The following is a 17205-nucleotide window of genomic DNA, read 5'->3' on the forward strand; positions in this document are numbered from 1 at the left end:
AACATTCAAAAAATATTTCTGCAGGTTTATACCATGTCCTTGATGGAACAGAATACCATAAAAATAGGATTCACGCCACCTAAAATGCCTCGTTAACCGCTTCTCAAAAATAAATATACACAGGGATTGGACCATTAGTCTCTTCCGCCTTTCTAACTAGAGATGCGAGTCAGCGCTCTAGTTTATCACATGATGGTGACCCGCATAATGCATCACACGTTGCGTTACCACGTCATCACATGCTGGAACACGCCAGCCACTGCCGGAAAGCGTTTAAGCATGGGAGCCGCTGCCTTCAGTCACCATCAGGATCCTGTCAGGACCGGAGTAGGTGACGTAGGCGGGCGGATAGCCTTGACGAAGTAAGTCTTTTCTGTGCACTCGGGCGGGGTCCAGTTCCACACGCCCCCTTTTTCTTTCGGACACTGTGTCCACACTTAATGTCTCATGCGCCACATATGTCTCAACAGTGTGTGACCACAGGAGTCCGCCCCCTCAAGGATCCATGACAGCTACCTAATTTACTTAGTTGTTGTATGACATTGCTTTTCCTCTTGCCATTTTTTCTGCTTGTAATATAGAGTGTGCATTTATTAAGCATGGCGTGATTATGCATGCACATGCACTAAGGTTAACCTCTTTCACGACCAGCAATCCTAGGTCTATTTTACCGCTTGATACAACTACACCATTCGGAGGCACGCTAGTAATACACAGCAAATTATGGCTAGAGCTCCAACCACAGTTTTGGTTCGAAGCCAGCACATGTTTACCGTTCACTATGATATATTCATACCTGCACTAATCACTGTGCACAAATGTGCATACACTACGTGTATGTCGCATGTCCATGTGTGAATGACTGTTCTTTATGAATCCTGAGATCGACTCACAGATTGCACTTGAATATAGTTGCAAGCACATCATCTTAATCCGGACAAGGTAATTACTAAGCAACAGTCACAAAGATGTTGCTTTATGTTGTGTATGTCCTTTATGTTGTGCTTTGTCTTCCAGATTTTAACCAGACAGTGGGGCCCATCAGTACAGCAACAGCACTGCATGCAGTCAACACACCATAGCGGGTGTGCAGAAAAAATTCACGTGGCCACATTTTCACTTCTCTATGGTCCTCAATATTGAATACGAGGCTGAAACATGTCGACCAGCTAATAGGGATAATGAAGAACAATTTTCATCTTCACAATATCCCCTATCTGTTTTTAACTGTGTCCTAGGACCCCAGAAATAAACACTATCAGTGGGGGATCCGAGAGACGTTTTTAACATCACCACTTAGAGCACACTTCACACCCAAAAACAAAAACCCACTCCGCTGTAATTCAGGTGTTGAAGCACAGCTGGGTTGCACTCGGCAGCCCAGCTGGGAACCCAATGAAGAAGCATGCCACCAACCAGGTTGGTGGGTGAGGGTTCTTCTTACAAACCTATTGCTTTTTTTATATTCCAGTGTATAGCACTGAGTCATCCTAGTAAGGCACTGACCAAGGCATCCGGTTTGAGGTAGCTGCTGACCTCTGAGTCCACCGATGCAGGAGCAGCCCAGGAGCATGTCAGCATACTTAAGGAGGTCAGATCCATCTCCCTACCTAGTTTGTAGACACCAGGATCCCTACGAGCCTCCCTGCACCAATACCTGATCACTTGCCGCGACCAAAGCTTGTTTAGGGTCCATTCCGGACTCCAACAACTCCAAGACCGACTAGCCAATGAGGGACATCAGCACCACAGATGCCAGCAGCAAGAGTGGCTCCCCATCCTGTTTTGTCCCCCTTTTCAGGACCAAACAGAGAACCATGAGCGTCCTGATGCACCAGAGTCAGCCAGCCAAAAACACTGTGCACATGAGCTGCCTGGACCGGATCCATGAGCACCGACTGCTCCCCCTTTCTCCCAGGACCCTCATGAACTGAACCCCCATTGGGAGCTCCTTGACTAGTCCCAAAGTCCTCCTTTTCAACCTATTTCTAAGTGGCTCCATCTTTACCTATGGTGTAGCGCGCAAGGCCACCAACCTGTCCAGCACCTCTGCACGTGGGCTATTGCAAGTATCTGTGTGCAGTTTATGTTCTTCTCTCCATAGGAAAGCCTTACTTTGTAAAAACGAACTGTTGATGACATTGCTAAAAACTGTAAAAAGTATATCTCGAAAAAGTACTTACCCAATTACGAAGTTCTTGGTGTTAAAATATATATAAACATATGTGTTATTTTTGTAAATTTATGTGGATTTCCTTTTTGAGTGTGTGCATCATTTATTGATTCTGAGTATGCAACAAATGTCTAGCACTCTGCTCTGGTAGGTCCAACGCTGCTCGGCCAAACTACCACAAAGGAAGGACCTTTGAATTCTTAAAGCAAGCCACTGTCCAATTATTAGGCATAACTGGTCTCCTTACTCAGCATACCTCTTTTTGGTATACTATATAACAAGCCAGATCCCTACAATGACTAAAGACAGTCTCTCGTCTAAAGAAAGTAAAACGATTTCTTCCAGAAGGTGACTTCAGAATTGCTGTTCAAGCCCTCGTACTCTTGCATCTGGATGGTGGTTGTGCTCTGCTGGATGGACTCAGAATCAACAGTGGCACCCCTTAGGGGCATCCTAAACACTGCAGCGAAACTCATCCAGGCCTGAAGAAATGTGATCACATCACATCCATGGAATTCATGACACGCATCTCCAATCCATGTGTCTGTAACAACTCCACTGATGGTCTCAGTCCCCAATAGATTTAGGGTGGTGAGCACTTCAACATACATGGCAACATTTTAGTAGAGGTAAGCGGGAGATTTTTAAAAGATAGTCGAATAATGTATTTTCCTCCATTGGCTTTTATTGAGGCCTGCATTGGATCTCTTGGCATCTAAGGGACTTGCAAGTGCACTATTGCAGGATCGGATAACTAAAATGCAAACATACGCTTTTTTCCCTACTTGTCAGGAGCACAGAGAAAGCACTATAGCAGGCAGAGGGAGCGTGACAAACATGTTGTGCACTGCTCTGCAGGAGCAGGTTACCGGCAGTGAATGCGCCAGTCCCTGTCGGCTGAAGCCCGCGGAGGAATCGGGTTTTGCATGCAGGAATTGGGAGGCGAGATACTAGCCTGAAACTGGCCGTCTACCGTCTGAATCGGGAGGGTTGGCATGTATGCTTCAAGCCCATCTAGGGTGCTGGTTTGCCTCCTGTAGCTTATGTCTGCGGTGACTCTACAAAATTGTGCACCCTCCTTTTCAGAGCATGAATACATTTTGTTCCATCTTCAGAATCTTATGGGTACCCTGAGACCACATTTAGTTGTCAATGATCTGTTCTCACAGTTGACTGCAAGTCCTAGATGGTTTTTCATGATTTATTTACCCAAAACCCCGTCAGAGTGGGTTGCCACTGCCCGTGCTGAGACGTCAAGCTCCGGCATTTGTAGACCAGCTGTCTTCTGGCAGCCGTCGCAGTGCAGGTGAAAGGGGTTGTGCCAGGGGCACTGAATTCACAGACTCTCAGTGTATCCTGACTGATGGTCTCCATGCCATGTACAGCCTCCCAGACTGCAGATGATGCTTGCGCCTCTAACCAGGTGCCAGGATTGCAGATATTGCATCCAACTAACTTGCCACCAGTTATGCTGTTCTACATTTTTGTGTTCTCCTGTAGGGTTCACATGGGCTCAAAACGCTGATTTCAGCATCATTTGAGGATGCCTGTTCAATACCTTGCGCAGTAAAAACAGGCTTCAGTTTTGGTGTGTGGACCCCGGATGGAAGACTTCAACATGATCCATCTTCAAATAACCCACAGCACTCATGCACATGCGTGCCTCTCACCACTTCAACATCTGAGTGGTGTAGGAGGCAGGCTGTCTATATAGTGCACTATGTTATCAAGTTTCACAGCAAAACAGGTAATGTGCAGTGGTGCGCTGTAACGCACAATGATTTCCTATGGAAGGAAAAAGCAAGTCATAATTAAATACAGTGCACTTGGATGCATGGGGTTTGGTAATCAGAATAGAAGGGAGCCAAGGTTCAAAGTTCCACCAGCAGGAAGCTAGAAGCTAAAAAACAGGTCAGGGATATTTTAGATCAACTTGAATATCAGAGGGTGATTGAAACATGCACCTCATCAATGAACAATATTTTGTTTCCTATCTCCAAACCAGACAATACATATCGTCTAGTTTTGGATTACAGACACTTAAATTCTTGTTGCAAAACATTTGCAGTGCAAAATGCACATGGTACAGCATTGATGAATAACATTGTGCGTAAAAAATATAAAACCACATTAGACATTTCAAATGGTTTCTTTTGTCAAAATATTGCACCAGAAAGAAGATATTTAACCGCTTTCTCAATAATGGGGACCCAGAGTCAATTTTGTCGACTGCCCCAGGGATTCAAAAACAGCCCGGGGTTATTCTCATCAAGGGTAACAGAGTTACTACAAACTTATGATGACGAGGCATTGTCATATGTCAATGATATATATCTGACAGACGATTACCTGGATAGGCACCTGAACAGGGTGAGCACCATAATATTGGACTTTGCCTCAGAGGGTTTACAAATTCAACTTTAAAAAGTCAAGAATTGCCCACCTCAACGTCCTTTTCCTATGATATGAACTATCAAGTGAAGGCAAAAGCCTGGCAGCCAACTTTTTAGAAAAGTGTGCGCTGCTCCAACCGCCAAAAACACTGAGAAATTTACTGTCAATTCTAGGTTTCCTGAATTTTGGAAGAACTTACATTTTAAATTACGCAGAAAGGGTTAAACCTCTCTACAATTTAATCAAACCTGATTTTAAAATAACACATTGGACACAAAAACACACAAATTTTGCGTTCACTCCAAACAGACATGTTAGCAACGAAATACTTGCAAACACGCGTAAGCGTACACAACTTAGTGATCTGAATTATTCCGGGTCAATGCGGATTCACCTACTTAACTTTTAACGAAGGTGAAAAAGTACCAATTGCATACAAATCACACTTGTCTACGCAAGCAGAAATGAAATTCACTTCTGCAGAAAAAATTCTGACAGCAGTTCAAACCGCTATAGCAAAAGAAAGAGCCCTAGCACAGGGGAAACGCATTACAGTTGTGACTCCTGTATAGGGGTGGGCGGAATTTGCTAAATTAACTTTCGCAAATTATCGCGAAAATGTTTAAAATTATCGCAAACAAGCGGAAATATTGTGAAGATGCAGAAGTTTTTTTCCCGCATATTCGCGAGATTTTCTGCATGGTTGCGGGTCGCCAACTTACCCATGTGGTTGCTTGCGGGCGCGGCCATCTTGTTTTGAGTTGTCTCGCGGTGCATGATCGCGAGAAGAAAGACGTGATCGTGCGACGCATGACGTCACTGCGGGCACGAACTGTTGCGAGACAGCGCAAATGGCTAAAAACAATACAACATCTCATGGAGAACGCGACCGGATCAAGAAAACTTGTCGACGAACGCAGGGATTCAGGTAAGGCGATCGCGCGCGCGCGAGAATGTATTATTTTACAGCGCGAGCAAGAAACAAATTATCGCCAAGCTGCGGAAACCGGAAATTTTGACATTTTCGCGCTCTCTGCGGAACGCGACAATGTCAAATTATCGCAATTTCCGCAAACGGAACGAAATTTTCACCCAGGCCTACTCCTGTACCAGCCCTTGACGCAGTTACAAAGGCTAGCATTCCAAATGCAAAAGCTTTACATCTGAGATGGATACAATGGATTAATTCTCTTGCTGCAACTGATGTTGAATATGTTTTTGATTTATATTTAAAAACACAAGCATTCCTGCAATATGAACACAAATGTCCTCTGCCTACTGAAATTCTCCCTCTTGACCAGTACGAATTTATAATTTATACTGACGGATCTGCACAGCCCGCTACGGAGAGTAAACAAGCTTACAGTGCAGAGTGTGCTATCGTTAAAGGTCGCATGCGAGATGGCAAATTCAAACCAATGATCACAAAAACCCAATCTCTAGGAGATTGTACAGCTCAGCGAGCTGAACTACAAGCAATTAAGATGGCACTTGAAAATACAGATCGCGAATCCTCCACACTGATAGTGTGTGATTCTTTTTACTGTGTTCAATCTTACAATGAATATTTACAGAATTGGATTCAAAATGGTTTCAAAGATGCAAAAGGTGGCACAATCAAGCACAAATTGCTTTGGGAACAAGTAGATCAGTTGCAAAACGGACTACAAAACACTCACGTGATACACACGCTGAGTCGCCAACGTGATGGCGTTCACGTTGAAGGGAATTCATTGGCTGATGAAGCCGCGAAAGGGGCTGTGCAAACGGCTTCCGTAGCTGCAATCACTCGTTCAAAAACGAAAATAGACAGCAAAATAATTCTGGCTGTCAATGAATCAAACAAAGGCAGAGGTGCGGCAGTACCTATAAAGTTTCCACTCAAATACTTATATATAATTGATGCGAATGGCGTTCCATTTGCTCGAATCCCTGGAGTGGGGGATAGAGTAATTCCAAACATGGAACATAGACTAGGGCTAATCCTAGCAGCACATGAAGGGCTCGCCTCTGCCCATGCAGGTGTTTCAGCCACAGTGGCTTTATTAAAACAAAGGTACTGGTGGCCCGGCATTAGGAAACAGACTAGAAATTATGTTTTGGACTGTGAGATATGCCAAAAGATTAAAGTCTCTACTGTGAAACGTCCTGCGCAGACTCCCCTGTTAAATTCAGATAAACCATTAGCTTGTGTTTACCTGGACCACTGCTGTCCCTTACAAATGGATGGGAACTATACATATATCATGGTCGCAGTGGATTCGTGCTCTAGGTTCCTATGGATGTGGCCTCATCGCTCGGCTGACGCTCGAACTGTTATAAAAGATTTGCGAGTCCTTATCGGCACATATGCAATAGGCACACTACATTCTGATCAGGGTCCTGCATTTAGCTCTAGGGCTTACAAAGAAGCCATGGCCAGTCTGGGTGTAGCATTGTGATATTCTTCTCCATTCCATCCTGAGGGAAATTCTGTTGTGGAAAGAAAAAACCGGGACATAAAGCAGTCTATACCAGCTAGGGTATTAGGTTCGGGTGATGGGTGGGTCAAACATTTATAGGGGTCCAGCGCAATAAACAACTTTCCAAGAAGTTCTCTAGGGGGTGTCCCTCCATATGAGGTCCTGTTTGGGACTAGAATGTTGGTTCCGGACTTAAATATGAAAGGCACAGTGGTGGAAAACAAATAATTTGATATCAAAGATCGTTTGGCTGTTTTACAGGACTTAAATAAACTAAGAACGCAACAAAACAACATGGTCCTGAAGCCAATCACCACTGAGAAAAATCTGTCCGTCCCATTAAGGCCTGTCTGGATCCCAAAGCTTGGGGATCTAGTCAGAGTAAAGATTGCGGATAAGAAGGAATTTGGGCCTTCATACAGACAACCAGTACCTGTCCTAGAAATCCACGAATCAAGAACAGTACTTTTGCCGCCCCTTGCTGGTAAAAAGGAGAAAAGATTTGTGTCCATCGACCTGATCAAACCACACTATGTGGCAGATACTGAACAGTAGGCCAAGTGGACTCCGCCAATGTAGCAGACGCACTCCTCTAGCTACAATCCAAGAGGTTCAAACTGAGAGACTCATCACCTTTGAAGAGTCGACAGTAAGAAATAGAGGACTAAGCAACAATGCTATGGACCTTGTACCTCTTGAGACCCAAATAACAGTTTGTCCAGATACAACTGATTACAACGAAGTAACAAATGATTAACTTGTTCCAGCAATTTCATCAAATACGGATGCAATTCCAACTATTGACAGAACTGCTTCTGGCTATTTCATGAACTTTGATACGTTTTCTGAGGATCACAGTGAGCCTGAAACGACGCCAGTACAAAGAACTTTCAAAGAACAAGCAACAGACTTTTTTCATCTACTGGAAAAAAATTATCTGGTTTCACCATGGTTTGAAGTATGGATTGTTTTGGGAATATTCTTCTTTCTACTTTGGTTAACGCTGGGTATGCTAATTAATGGAAGATATATTCAAATGGACACAGCAAGTAAAAGAGTGAACTTATGTCTCCAGCCACACAAATCATCCCATCGTGAAGCAAGAGACTTGTCAGCAGTGAACATCACAGCGATTCCTATACCTGATGGTATAGTTTGGGACAAAACCGAATATGACATGTTTGGCCCGTTGGAGCTTTTGAAGATTCCACATTTATTTAAAATTTCATTAAGTGACTTTATTACCTCCAGTACCTTTTCTGATCTAGAGATGTCAACTGCATTCACTAATAATGAATATTTACAAGGTTCATCAGACTATGAACAACTGTATTGTTATAACCACTATGTTCATCATTTCTTGCATAAATCTGCAATACCTAGAAATTTATTTATGTATAACCAATGGGAACAATGTTGTGAGAAGTTGGCCTGGTATATGATGCTCACTAGTTAAAGTGATCACCTTGTACCATGCCAAGCAACCCTTATGGTGTGGTTGTAAGTCAACCTTTTCGGACTAGCTGCCCTAGTGGTAGCGTAGGCTAAGCAGTCTTTGAGGCTAAACTCGTGGAGCGTGTTAAGCCAGCTGTTTTACCAAATGCAACCCCCTTTTATACCAATGAAAGGACACCACACAGATATATATTCAAAATATATATGTATTTATTTCTCAAAGTAACCCCTAGTCTCTTTATGAGCACAGGAGCACAAATCGTCAAACAAGATTACAGTAGAATACACAGAAGTTGCACTTTATATGGATAGGCCCTGGTGGCCGCTCGAACCATATACTAAAATAGTGGTATAAGTACCACGAACAGAAAAGGGAAAAGGCCTAGGGCCTCTAGAATCGCTGGGCCTACAAGGAGCTAACGTCAGTTAGTGACCAGGAGGTCCACGGGTGGCGTGTGCAGAGCAAATAGTCACACGCGTGCTCCCATAGGTTTCAATGGGTGCGTAAAAAGTACAAAGTTACTGCAAAAAGGATCTTCCGGATGGACTAGGAACTCAAGATTTGGAACACAGGCACTAGAGATGTAATACTACACTTGGGCACAGGTGTGCCAGCTTTACCTCACCCACAGGAAGCGGGTGCATAGGCCTCGAAGTGCGTCGGGTTTCTTCTATCTGTTCCGTGGAGCTTGAAGGCAAAGATGCTGCAGGCGGTCGGTCCGGGAGAGATGCAGTGGATCCAAGAGTGGATCGGAGATGTTGAAGACCTGTAAGCAGAGGGGACAGTGTTCACAGTCACTAGCCAGTGACCAGCGTGGCACCAGGTGGGTACCAGGCAATGTCGGGTGCAAACAGGAAGAAAGGTGTAGCTTGTCTCTGCAGCCACGTGGTCCCTGGAGGTCGACGACGTCCAGGAGTCGGTTCACGAGCTGTCCCACGCAGGCTCTCGCTGTCGGCGGTGTCGGCGACTTGATCGAAGCAAACAAGCCTTGGCAAAAGCAATTGTTGTAGGAGATGAAATAAGCTGATGGTTCTGACCAGCAAGGTCAGAAGGACTGCTCCTTTGGAGGGGAGCAAGGGCCAGTCTGGAGCAACCAGACCAGCGGTGTATTTCGTAAAATTCGTCGCCAAGATGGCTACTAGCCAGCGGGCCAGCAACCGGTTAGGCGCGTCGAGTGGCAAAATGCAGAAGGGCCCCACGCAGATCGTGGAGATGCTGGAGGGCTCACATTTGGTGCAGATGCTGCTCGAGGGTTGGGCTTCTCAGATCCCAAAGCACAACTTGGAGGGAGCCTCGGTTGTTGCACTTGTCAGCTTGTCGTCTTGAAACGATGGCTGGCTCCACGTGTCTCGGTGCCTCCACGGGTCTCCTCTTTTCAGGGACTGTGGATCGGGCGGTGAGAGGTCTGGAGGTCCAGGTCTTGTCAGTCTCTGGGCTCGGGCTCCGGCGGGAGGCGGCGGCAAAGCAGACGTTGATTCGCTGGATGGTGCTTGCGTTAGCAAGGTGGTCACTCCCTGACCACAGGGGAGATTTCCTTCAGTCTTCTGTGCAGCAGAATGTCGAAGTTCCCGTCTTCTTCTTAGTTTCAAGTTGATTCCAGGATGTCTGAAGTCTTAGGACACAGCTCCTACCTTTAAGCGGATTCTAGGGGCCGGACTACCTGCTAGGTCCCTCCCTATGGGTGGGACCAGGAAGGGGGGTGGTTACACCCCCAATCCTTTGTCCAGCTCGCCCCAGGCCCGGGACTGGTGTGCCCCAGGACCGGTTTGAACTGGCATATGCACCGAGGCTCCTTGTGAGCCACAGGCATGTCTGGTTTCTTTCAAGCCCTACCTGACCAATACACAAAATCCTGTCTGGGGTGGTGCATGCACCTCCCCTGGCAGGAAACCCTTTGTCCACACCTCCCAAGCTGGAAGGACTCCCAGCAGCAGGAGGGCAGACTTGTGTCTGTGGTGGCAGCATCCATTTTGTGGAGCTGAGGGTATGTCTGATTTTACCCGGGTTTCAGGTACTGTACATGTCGTGTCCCTCTAGAAGGGTGGAATGCTAACCCCGTCGCCAGAATTGGCGAGGGGTTAGTATTCCAATTCGTATGACACCTTACTCGACATGTTTTGATAAAGCCAAACCAAAGATAGCATTTAACCGCGAGGTTCATAATGCACTTAAGAGTATATGGTATGACGATATCTGGAAACAGTAGAAGGAAGTTGTTCCGACCACTGCAGACAGGCTCAGCTCATGCCAGAGCACCATCTCACATGGAACCAAGCACTCTGCCTTCAGGATTGTTAAGGCCTGCCATAGGAGTGACTTATAGGTTACCAGGTGTCCCATTTAAGGTTAGGTATAGGTATACTATACCTAAGTAAGAGGTGATTACACCAACTTACCCCAGCTGAGTGATCAGCCAGTTGTGTCAAATTGTTAGGCCAAGCCTGGGGTGGCATAATACATGCTTCAGCCCCTGGCAGGCCTTGGGTACACCAATGCCCTGGGTACCTAGTGTACACTGGTACAGGGGCTGACAGGGTGATCCAACCAATTGGGTATGTACCTAGGGTACACGGAGTCCATTTTAAAGAGAGAACAGCCAGGCTGAGATCCTGAATAGCAGGATCTCAGGCCAACTAAGTCGAAAAACCAGCTAGACGCTAGGCAAAAATTTGGGGGTAACCATAGTCAGATATCCACCTTCCTACACAACCCCCCCCCCCAAACGAAGGGAGATAAGGCTGACCTTGACCAGGTAAGCCTATATTGCCCAAGTGGCCATATAAGGAGGAACCAGCACTGGCATGGTTACCCCCTGTCTCATGGTCCACTAAGCAATCCCTCACCCTAAGGGTATCAGAGGGTCTCCACCATAGGGAATCTCTACCTTTGGTGTGTCTTGGCAAAGTAAAAGGCTGGTGTTGAGATGGAGTACTGAAGTGAGTGTCCTCAAAGTGAGGCCTCACCTTCCTCCAATCCCCCTCCACCATGGATGCCTTTCTTTCCTTAACTGAGTTGCACTGTGCTCTCAGGGTCAGCCTCTGGCTACCTAAAGCTGGAGGCTGGGTCCCTTTTGTGGGCTTACTGGAGGGACAGGTCAGGTCTGGGGCCCTAAGGTCCCATGTTTGCCTGTACCCAACAGAATCCCTCTGGGGGAGGTCCCTAACTATCTGTAAAGGAGATCCCTCAGGAATGTTTTTACCCATCACCTGACTAGGGCTACTAGCCAGGCAATCCTCATTCTTTTGATGGGGGGGGTTCTTGTGGACAGGGGCCCTCTTGGGGTCCACTGGCCTCCCTGACCTCTGCAGCCCTGGGCTGACTGAGGCAGGGTAGAGAGAGGCAGGCTACCTGCACCAGACTGGGTCCCACCTTGGAAGGGGCCACTGACATCAGAGGCTCTGCCAGGCCAGGCCTGGCTACCTCTGGGGCAGTTCCTTCACAAGGGGTGAGGTCAGCTCCCTGAGGAGGCTGACTTTTTCCTAATGTCTGGGGAGAGGGAGACTTTTCTTCCTCCCCACTACTCTCTGTTTGTGTGGAGTGATCCATAGTTTCAGGCTTCACTACACCTATGTCAGTCTGAGTATAGGCTGAGACTATTACAGCCTTGCCAACCTTTTCAGGGGGGCACTCAGTTTGTGTTTGAGCTGTGACTGTCACAGCTCTGCCAGTCTCTACAGGGAAGTCTGTCTGTGCCTGGGCTGTGGCTACCACTGCCCTTCCAACCTTTCCAGGGAGGAAATCTATTTGGACAGGGGTTGTGAATGGCACAACCCCACTACCCTTTTGTGAAAGGCCTACCATTTTAGAATGGGTGTCTTGTTCAACTCCAGCCCAAGCTGAGAGTTCTAAGTCATTCCCCAGTAAGCAGTCTACAGGCAAGGTTGGGGACACTGCCACCCTTTTAGGGCCAGTGACACCTCCCCAGCTGAGACATACCTCTGCCATGGGATGACTGTTCTGTTTGCCATCAATGTTGGTCATCTGGTAGGAGAAACCAGGCAAAAGCTGCTCAGAGGGAACTAGCCAATGGGCCACCATTGTGATGCTAGCTCCAGTGTCTCTGTAGGCCTCAGCTTTTGTACCATTGATGTAGGGCTCCTGTCTGTACCTACCCAAAGTGTTGGGACAGGCAGTGAAGTTGGCAAACCCCATGCCACCATCACAGACAAGAGTATCTGCTGCAGGGGAATTGGCTAAGCCAGGGTCCCCCTGTGTTCCCCAAGTAAACCCACCCAAATGTTTGGGGGCACTCCCACCACCTGGGGGATTACTGCTGACAGTAATAGGTGGTGTGACAGGAGTAATTGGAGGAACAGTTTTGTTTGTAGCCCTTGGGCAACTGCTGTCAGTTTTCCAATGCCCAGGAGTTTTACACTCATGGCAGTAAGGCTTTTTACCTGTGGTAGAGGAGGGAGCTTGGGACCCACCACCCTGTGTGGAGTTTTGGGGCCCTGAGGAAGATTTCTCTTTTGCGTTATCCCCTCCCTTCTCTTGAGGTTTGGTGGTATCTTTCTTTTGGTCACCACCCTGATTCTTAGGCCTGATCCTGGTCCTGACCCATTTATCTGCCCTCTTTCCCAATTCTTGGGGAGAGGTCAAATCTGAGTCTACCAGGTGTTGATGGAGGAGCTGGTTTTGACAGTTACTTAAAATCTGTTCTCTCATCATCAAATTGTACAATCCTGTATAATCAGATACCTTACTTCCTAGCAACCAACCCTCCAAAGCCTTAGTGGCACATTCAACATATTCAGACCAGTCCTGAGTCTGTGTCTTTTGGGTGTCTCTGAACATTAACCTGTACTGTTCAGTGGTTAAGCCTAACCCATCAACCAGAACACTCTTCAGGACTCTGTAGTTTCTGACATCCTCTTCTCTAACAGTGAGGAGTCTGTCTCTGCCTCTTCCTTCAAAGGAGAGCCAGAGGATTGCTGCCCACTGGTCTTCAGGAACCTGCTGTACTTTGCAGGCTCTCTCAAGAGCAGTTATCCATTTGTGGATGTCATCCCCACTTTTGTAGGGGGGCACAACCTTAGACAGGTTCCTATTATCAAAGACCCTATCTTTGTCCTTAGGGACAATGCTGCCACCAGTGGGTATAGACCCACTCTCTCTAGGTTGCCTAGCCTTCCTCAGTTTTTCTTCCATCAGGGCTACTTCTAGCTCCTGCTTCCTGATCCTCGGCTGGGCTTCCTCCATTCTGGCCTCGTGTTCCCTCCTCTGAGGGGTGGTCATCCTTTTCCTGGAGTGACCTTGAGAGCCTCTAGAGCCATGAGAAGCATTGGAGTCACCTGAGCGATTCCTTTGCCTCCCAAGCCCTGTGTTAAGTCCACTGGGGAGATCCAATGGGGTAAACCCATTGTCAGTCCCCAATAGCCTTAGTTTAGCTGGGCCAAGTATAACACTTGGCACTGGGCTAGTTCTCCCTTCATCATCACTACTTTCTGTATCAGCACCTTTATCACTCTCATCCTCTGTGGTATTATTGCCATCTAAGGGGTGACTATTGGAACTGGGTACCTCTGTAGCATCTTCAGAAGGGGGGCCTCCTGTTCCTGTCCCTAAGGGGGCTAACTGGGAAGCTTTCTTGAGCTCTCTCTGATTTTCATCATTTTGCAAGAGTTCTCTGAGCTCAGCAGAGGTAGGGTTCTTGGGCTGTTTAAGGCCTCTAAGAGTTGCCAAATGCCTGAGCTCATTCTGATTAAGGGTAGCAAAGATGGATGGTGCCCTCTGGGGGTCACTCTCAACAGAGATGGGTACAGTGGACCCCTCTGCCCCAGCCATTGCTCTTAAGTGTGGGTGGATGTGTTGTAATCTACCTACACTTGGGTTTTCCTACTAAACCTATCTAGTAGTTGTAGTCAGGGTGTGCTACTCCCTTTGCTCTACAACAACTAAGTTCAGTAGAACTTATGTATATCTAATCTTGTTTTATATGTACCTACAGGTACCTATGTGATCTTTCAATTGGTAACCAAGAGATTACAATGGTAAAACACAGCAAGCTCAAATCCAACCGCTGCTCACCAATGTGAGAAGTTGGCCTGGTATATGATGCTCACTAGTTAAAGTGATCACCTTGTACCATGCCAAGCAACCCTTATGGTGTGGTTGTAAGTCAACCTTTTCGGACTAGCTGCCCTAGTGGTAGCGTAGGCTAAGCAGTCTTTGAGGCTAAACTCGTGAAGCGTGTTAAGCCAGCTGTTTTACCAAATGCAACCCCCTTTTATACCAATGAAAGGACACCACACAGATATATATTCAAAATATATATGTATTTATTTCTCAAAGTAACCCCTAGTCTCTTTATGAGCACAGGAGCACAAATCGTCAAACAAGATTACAGTAGAATACACAGAAGTTGCACTTTATATGGATAGGCCCTGGTGGCCGCTCGAACCATATACTAAAATAGTGGTATAAGTACCACGAACAGAAAAGGGAAAAGGCCTAGGGCCTCTAGAATCGCTGGGCCTACAAGGAGCTAACGTCAGTTAGTGACCAGGAGGTCCACGGGTGGCGTGTGCAGAGCAAATAGTCACACGCGTGCTCCCATAGGTTTCAATGGGTGCGTAAAAAGTACAAAGTTACTGCAAAAAGGATCTTCCGGATGGACTAGGAACTCAAGATTTGGAACACAGGCACTAGAGATGTAATACTACACTTGGGCACAGGTGTGCCAGCTTTACCTCACCCACAGGAAGCGGGTGTATAGGCCTCGAAGTGCGTCGGGTTTCTTCTATCTGTTCCGTGGAGCTTGAAGGCAAAGATGCTGCAGGCGGTCGGTCCGGGAGAGATGCAGTGGATCCAAGAGTGGATCGGAGATGTTGAAGACCTGTAAGCAGAGGGGACAGTGTTCACAGTCACTAGCCAGTGACCAGCGTGGCACCAGGTGGGTACCAGGCAATGTCGGGTGCAAACAGGAAGAAAGGTGTAGCTTGTCTCTGCAGCCACGTGGTCCCTGGAGGTCGACGACGTCCAGGAGTCGGTTCACGAGCTGTCCCACGCAGGCTCTCGCTGTCGGCGGTGTCGGCGACTTGATCGAAGCAAACAAGCCTTGGCAAAAGCAATTGTTGTAGGAGATGAAATAAGCTGATGGTTCTGACCAGCAAGGTCAGAAGGACTGCTCCTTTGGAGGGGAGCAAGGGCCAGTCTGGAGCAACCAGACCAGCGGTGTATTTTGTAAAATTCATCGCCAAGATGGCTACTAGCCAGCGGGCCAGCAACCGGTTAGGCGCGTTGAGTGGCAAAATGCAGAAGGGCCCCACGCAGATCGTGGAGATGCTGGAGGGCTCACCTTTGGTGCAGATGCTGCTCGAGGGTTGGGCTTCTCAGATCCCAAAGCACAACTTGGAGGGAGCCTCGGTTGTTGCACTTGTCAGCTTGTCGTGGTCGTTTCAAGATGGATGGCTCCACGTGTCTCGGTGCCTCCACGGGTCTCCTCTTTTCAGGGACTGTGGATCGGGCGGTGAGAGGTCTGAAGGTCCAGGTCTTGTCAGTCTCTGGGCTCGGGCTCCGGCGGGAGGCGGCGGCAAAGCAGACGTTGATTCGCTGGATGGTGCTTGCGTTAGCAAGGTGGTCACTCCCTGACCACAGGGGAGATTTCCTTCAGTCTTCTGTGCAGCAGAATGTCGAAGTTCCCGTCTTCTTCTTAGTTTCAAGTTGATTCCAGGATGTCTGAAGTCTTAGGACACAGCTCCTACCTTTAAGCGGATTCTAGGGGCCGGACTACCTGCTAGGTCCCTCCCTATGGGTGGGACCAGGAAGGGGGGTGGTTACACCCCCAATCCTTTGTCCAGCTCGCCCCAGGCCCGGGACTGGTGTGCCCCAGGACCGGTTTGAACTGGCATATGCACCGAGGTTCCTTGTGAGCCACAGGCATGTCTGGTTTCTTTCAAGCCCTACCTGACCAATACACAAAATCCTGTCTGGGGTGGTGCATGCACCTCCCCTGGCAGGAAACCCTTTGTCCACACCTCCCAAGCTGGAAGGACTCCCAGCAGCAGGAGGGCAGACTTGTGTCTGTGGTGGCAGCATCCATTTTGTGGAGCTGAGGGTATGTCTGATTTTACCCGGGTTTCAGGTACTGTACATGTCGTGTCCCTCTAGAAGGGTGGAATGCTAACCCCGTCGCCAGAATTGGCGAGGGGTTAGTATTCCAATTCGTATGACACCTTACTCGACATGTTTTGATAAAGCCAAACCAAAGATAGCATTTAACCGCGAGGTTCATAATGCACTTAAGAGTATATGGTATGACGATATCTGGAAACAGTAGAAGGAAGTTGTTCCGACCACTGCAGACAGGCTCAGCTCATGCCAGAGCACCATCTCACATGGAACCAAGCACTCTGCCTTCAGGATTGTTAAGGCCTGCCATAGGAGTGACTTATAGGTTACCAGGTGTCCCATTTAAGGTTAGGTATAGGTATACTACACCTAAGTAAGAGGTGATTACACCAACTTACCCCAGCTGAGTGATCAGCCAGTTGTGTCAAATTGTTACTCCCAAATGGAATGTACTAATGAGCAAACCCAATGTAGTAAGATCAAATCTACCACGAATGACCAAGTTAACGCTGCTGTAAATATCAATTCCTTAGGTTCCCATAAGCAACATGGTATAGGGAAGAATGATAATCAGCAAAGCGGAAAAAATCATCCAGCCTGTGGTGGACCCAATGGTATCATGCCTGTTGCAGTAAGAAATGTTGAGCAGC

The 17205-nt window shown here is 47.4% G+C and overlaps 1 long non-coding RNA gene across 1 annotated transcript in view; it reads left to right on the forward strand.

The window, feature by feature from the left end:
- The first annotated feature begins 229 nt into the window (after positions 1-229).
- Positions 230-17205, forward strand: part of LOC146870422 (uncharacterized) — a 30912-nt gene continuing 13936 nt past the window's right edge. The window contains exon 1 of the long non-coding RNA XR_014959386.1: positions 230-362. This is a non-coding gene — a long non-coding RNA (uncharacterized LOC146870422). The remainder of the gene's footprint in view (positions 363-17205) is intronic.

This window comes from Triturus cristatus, chromosome 1_1 (assembly GCF_964204655.1).
Source record: "Triturus cristatus chromosome 1_1, aTriCri1.1, whole genome shotgun sequence".
NCBI lineage: Eukaryota > Metazoa > Chordata > Amphibia > Caudata > Salamandridae > Triturus > Triturus cristatus.